Below are 6,235 nucleotides of genomic sequence, written 5' to 3' on the forward strand. Positions count from 1 at the left end.
GACAGGGTTTCTCTGTATAGCTCTGGCTGTCCTGGAACTCACTTTGTAGACCAGGCTGGCCTCGAACTCAGAAATCCGCCTGCCTCTGCCTCCCGAATGCTGGGATTAAAGGCCTGCGCCACCAGGCCCGGCTAGAAACTTTTTCATATTTAGCGCACTAATCCATTTGAAATTCCCATGTGTGATATGAGGAGTGACTGAAAATGGCTAGCCAGGTCCTATTTAGAAATCTTTACCACAGTAGAATTTGAAATTTCACCTTTATGGGGATACTTTTTAAAATTGAGTCTAGTTTTACTATGTTACATGAGCTATCCAGGTGCCATAGGATAGAGGCTTGGGTATTTCCATATTGAGAAGGGGGAGTCCTCCTGAAGGATCTCTGAGCAGTAACTCTATAGCAGTTTGTATGTTACCTGTTAAATCTTTCCATATGAATTATGATTATAGTCTGTATCAACACAAAAAAATAACACATACACACGGAACTCTTGTCAGATTGAATATTATTACAGTTTGTGAGATATGTCCACTACCCTGAGACATTCTAACCAAGGAGGCAAGATACCTTTTCACTTGTTGACCTCTTTGTTCCTATATATGTTTTGTAGGGGGTTTCTTACTGGCCTAGAACATTCTGTATTAATACTACTCCTAAATATTTTGTATTAATCTAGTGTTACCAAAATTGGAGAAACCAATCAGTTGGGTAGCATGGCTCCCTTGTGAAAATTATTACCACACATCCAGTTAATAACAGTTATTTGGGATGCTGGGGCTGTAGCTCAACTGTGGAACTGCTTGCCAGCATACACGAGATCCTGGCTCCTGTCCCCAGCACTGCAAAAACAAAGCGAGGAAACAAAGCGTCATCTTGTGTTCTGAGGTGTTGGGAGCCAGGCTTATTAAACTCCAGTTCAGACACAGCTAGCGCTAACGAATATGTTTTTTTTTTTTTCTTTTCCATAGTGGAGTAGCTGCTGTTGCCTCTTTCCATGACCCCCCCCCCCCAGTGTTTATTTCACGTGTGGTTTCCTATCAACCCAAGCAAGCCTTGTTATGCTTGCATCACCAAGATTGTGTAGTTTCATATTTATCTAGGTGTTATAACAAAATCAAACACAAACCAGATTTTTTTTCTGTTTTTAATATCTCCATTTTCAGTAAATGGACAAAAACAAACAAAACAAAAACAAAAAAATTAAAAATTAAAAACAAAAAACCCAGCTTGCATTTATGATCTGGCCCTGAGGTAAATCAGAGCAGTTTAAGAGCATGTGCTGCTCTTCTAGAAGAATTGAGTCCAGTTCTCAACACTCAGTCTTGGCAATTCACAACTGTTTATAACTCCACTCTGGGGAATCCAATGTCCTCTTCAGGCCTCCGTGAATACTCACACACAACAGAGAGAGAGAGAGAGAGAGAGAGAGAGAGAGAGAGAGAGAGAGAGAGAGATCGATCAGATAGGAGGCAAGAGAGATCTTAGAAAAACAGAGGCGTGTGTACAGCAGTGTGGTGAAGGATAAAGACTTACTAAAGACTTTTGAAAAGGCCATATGGAAACTTGCTACTGTAGAAGCTTCCTAAGATATACCATTGGTTATCAAAAAGTTCAGTGCCAGGTATGGGTTACCTGGAGTTGTTGGTCAGTGAGGCAGCATAGACACCATCTTGTCAGAACCATGCGGTTATTGGCATTGTTCTCGGCATTGAGAACTGGGTAGTAAGACCCTACTGCTGAAGACACCATCTACCTGTGTCACAGAACAGGGAGAAATTAGGCTGGTACCAATATGGAAGTTTCACCTACTGGATAGGTTTCATAATGCTAGAAAGTTCTATCCACACTATCAGGGAGGAAAATTATGAACAGTCTTAGCTAGGTGTGAACCCTGCAAGCTGCCATATGGACTGACCTGGTAAGATATGCAAGTGTGGCATGAATGTCATGGAAGTAACCAACTACTTAAAGCCCACTCTACAAGATGGGACCTGCCTGTGACTGGTACCATTAGCTGAGTCAAAAAGGTGTCATTGGCTAAGTCACTGGCCCTAGGGGAAAAATCTACTACTAAGCCTCTAAATGGACCCAGTGGTAAACTTTAGGCCCGGATTTCTTATCTTTATATCCATGTATTAGTGTGTTTCTCAACCCTCATCAAAGAATCTTTTTGCAGTAGGTGGAAAATATGGAGTCCCACATAAAAGAGGGTGGTAGAGATTATAAGAGCCAGAGGATGTATCTGGAGCAAAATAATACTTGCCAGACATGACAATACAGCTGCATACCTGAACTCACAGCTATGGAACTGTATGTACAAGACTTTAAACAAGGCTGGCCTAAATCCAGCATGGATGGAGAAAGGGCTTTTAAAAAAAAAACAAAAAACAAAAAAAAAATAAAAAAACAAAGGCCCACCTCTATCTGAGGAGTTACTGGCAACTGCTGGCTACTGAGAGAGGGCGTGGGTCCTGGGAGGCTATTCTTGCTCCAGTCAATGGTCCCACATTCACACACATGCAAGCAGCACTAAATGGATTCAATGGGTGTGATGGTTTGAATGAGAAGTGTACCCCATTATCCCAGGCATTTGAATACTTGGTCCCCATTTGGTAGTACTGTTGGGGGAGCTTCAGGAGGTCCAGCCTCACTAGAGGAAGTATGTAACCGAGGATGAGCTTTGAGAGTAGAGAGCCTCTTTCTTGTGCTCTCAGCATCCTGCTCCGCCGCCATGCTTTCCTCCTTACCATGTCTCCACCCCGCCCCTCCACCCTGCCATCATCAGCTCTTAATCCCTCTGGAGCCACAAACTCTTTCTTAGGTTCCCTCCAGCAGTGGTGTCTTATCACAGCAACAGAAAAGTAACCAGAGCTGCGGCTGTTAAATTCTGAGGCAGAAAGCACGGAAAGTTGGGAAGGAAAGTTTGCCAGATAGGGGAGGAACTAGAGGGGAGCGAGCGGGTGGAAGGGATGGATTTGATCAAAACAGCTGAGGTAAGTGACAGACACATATGCTGGTGCCCATTTCTCGAGCAAAATTTTTTAAGCTCTTGATGTGAGACGACTCCCTGCCACAAAAATACACGTACACACGTCACTCTCAGTTGAGGCCACTTGAGCAGCTGAGGTGAAGAGGCTTTGAAGTAAATGTGTTAAGGTGGCCCTATCCTCAGGTGTCTTAGCCACCCCTGTTCAGGTGACCGGATTATCACTCAAGTCTGGACATCTCCGGGTACACGGTAGGGGCAGTGACACCTGTTTACCGTTCTTTCACCCAGTCCCAAGACTCCAACTCCTCCAAACTGAAGTCCCTTTCGTTTCATTCTGGGGAAACCGCTCCTGAGTCAGTAAATGTTCCAAGTCCCGGGGAGACTGATCCGACGGTGAATATGGGACATCAAGGGGACCGGGCTAGGGCCAACCCTGGAGTATGCATTTGTCATGATTAGAAGCATTTGAGCTCTGAACATTAGAGGAAATGGGCTAAAGAAGCATTGTCTAGGGCTAGATGCAAAGCTGAGGGACCTCAGTTCCTCAACTCCTGGCTGGAGGACAAAGGAAGGTTTGTGACGGGGGGGGGGGGAGGGAGCACCATGGGCTGGACCCCTGGCATGTGGGCACAGCTAAAGAAGATAAGCCTTTGGGGTGCACACAGGATAAAAACAAATGCCAGGTCAGGTGCTGGTAGCACACTCCTTTAATCCCAACACTGGGGAGGGAAAGGCAGGCGGACCTCCAAGTTCAAGGACAGCCTGGTCTACCTAGTGGGTTCCAGGACAGTCGGGACCACACAGAAAAACCCTGTCTCAAAGAAAAACAAACACAAACGACAAAAGCCCTTCGGTCTGATTTAGGGAGGCCGAGTATGTGGCATGTAGCCCTCTCGTCTCGGACACTGGAGAACTTTCTGAACAGGTGAGGTTCAAAACGACAGCATTACTCACTTTAAAGAGACAGAATCCAGAATAAAGGTGCAGCATAAATCTTCCATGGCTCCCCAGAAGTTCAACACCCTGGAATCCTCCACAGTAGATCACAACGCAGTCCATCCCTGGGTACTCAGCTTTGCAGAGAACCAGTTTATTTAAAGGAAAGATAGAGTACAGAGTACTGCTATCTATCGATGACCTCGTGATGGATGAGAATGAAACTTCCCTTCCTCCCCATCAGAGAAGCAGGGCATTTATTAGTGGTTTCTGTCACTTTACCGCTGTGGAGAAAGGAAATGAATGGCCCAGAGCACCTCTTATGGGCAGACCTGGTGGCTGGTCACAACTTTGGGGATGCAGCAAGAATGATGTTATAGTGAACTGTGTGCTGCTCCAAGCTCAATTCGAGTGTTAGGGCTCTGGTGATGTGACTGTCCAGAAAAGTCTAAGGTCTGGGCCTAATCCGGCATGAACTGTCCTTGTAAGACTGGCAAGGTTGAGTACAGTCACATATACTTGTAAACCCAGCATTGGGGAGAACAGGGAAGAGCCAGGTTCAAGGCCAATCTTGGCTACATGGTCAGGTCAGGGCCTTCCTGTGCTACTTGAGACTGTCTCAAAAAAAAATTTTTTTTTTTCAGAAAATATGGAGTTTGGGGGAAGAATGGGGAAAGAAGGAGCATCATACTACTATGGCAACCCTAGCTAATACAGATTTTAGAACCAAGCTTGGGGTGTTGTCATAACAAACCTCAAAATGTGTTGGTGGTTTGGAGCTGTATAATACGTAGAGGCTAGACCCCATTTGAGGTGCACCTGTAAGGTGATTCTGATGAGGTCTCTGGCAGGAATCAGGTACACCTAACTTAAAAACCGATATCCTGTAGTGAGAATTCTGGAATCTTGGTCTTTAACACACACAGAAATACATGTTTTCACTTTAATCCCAGGTGTGGGATATGGGGCTGCTTCACAGTAGCTAGGATTTGCCGCCTATTCTAGCAGAGGCATGGCTCTGCAGTTGTGTGATATATGGAATTCTGGGAATTTTTCAGAGGATATATAAATACTAGGTGGGGTTGGTGGTCATTCAGGGGGATTGGTTACAGCAGTTGTGTTTAAAGAAATAAGAAATTAGAGACAGATCTCTCTCTCTCTCTCTCTCTCTCTCTCTCTCTCTCTCTCTCTCCCTCCCTCCCTCCCTCCCTCCCTCCCTCCCTCCTTCCTCCATCCTTCTTTCTCTCCTATCTAGTGATAGGTGAAACCTGGCAATAAAGGGCTGGAAAAAGAACTCACAAAGTAGCCAAGATTGGCTACAAGCAAAGAAACAAGAAATTAGACTCAAGGATCTCTGTATCTACCCCCACCCCCTCCTCCTTTCTCTCCTGATAGGGGGTGAAACCTGGGGATAAAAGATAGGAAAGAGAACCCCAAAGCAGAAAAGCCCAGCTACAGTATCCTTGCTATGCAGTGACAAGGAACCTGGCTGAACTGAATTCTAGTGTTTCAGAGGACGGAGTGCTTGTCACTATGGATCAGGTCCAGAGTGTATTGAGGGTCCACGTGCCACAGCTCGTGTGGAAGTCAGAAGATACTGTTGGGTCTCTTCTATGTGGATTCTGGGGGTGGACCTCAGGTCCTCGGATTTCTGTGCTGTCTTGCTACCCCAAAATGGAGGTATTTTAAGAAATGCTAAGTTAGAAATACCCAGATGAGATGTCTACACAGATGACAGATGATCAAAGTGTGCCCTTATTTGCTCTTGCTACATTTAGCAAAATGGGACGACAGAATAAACTGATGGAATTGTTGAGAAAAAAAATTGGAAAATTCTCCCCCTATTCATATTGTAAAAAAAAAAATACATATATATATATAAAATATATATACACAAAAGTGTGTGTTTGGAGGGAACGGTAGACGGCTGGAAACTATTTTCAACAGAGATTAGCATGAGTGTGAACCAGAGTTAATTAGCCATCTCCTCTAGCCCTGGGGGACAGAGAGCTTTAAAGAGACTGGGGTAAAATGAAGAGAGACTTTTGGACTTCAGAGATTCTAAAGAGAAGACCAGCAGAACTCCAAGCAGTGTTGTTCATCTCCAGGAAAAGGGAAGAACTCTCGGGCTGCTCACCCTTTAACCCCAGCACTCAGTACACACAGTCAAGTGGATTTGAGTTTGAGGCCAGCCTGGTCTACGCAATAAGTTCCAAGATAGCCAGGGCTATGTAACAGAACACCAAAAGAGGAAGGAAGGGAGGAAGGAAGGAAGGAAGGAAGGGAGGGAGGGAGGGAGGGAGGGAGGG

This window comes from Mus pahari, chromosome 16, assembly GCF_900095145.1.
Source record: "Mus pahari chromosome 16, PAHARI_EIJ_v1.1, whole genome shotgun sequence".
NCBI lineage: Eukaryota > Metazoa > Chordata > Mammalia > Rodentia > Muridae > Mus > Mus pahari.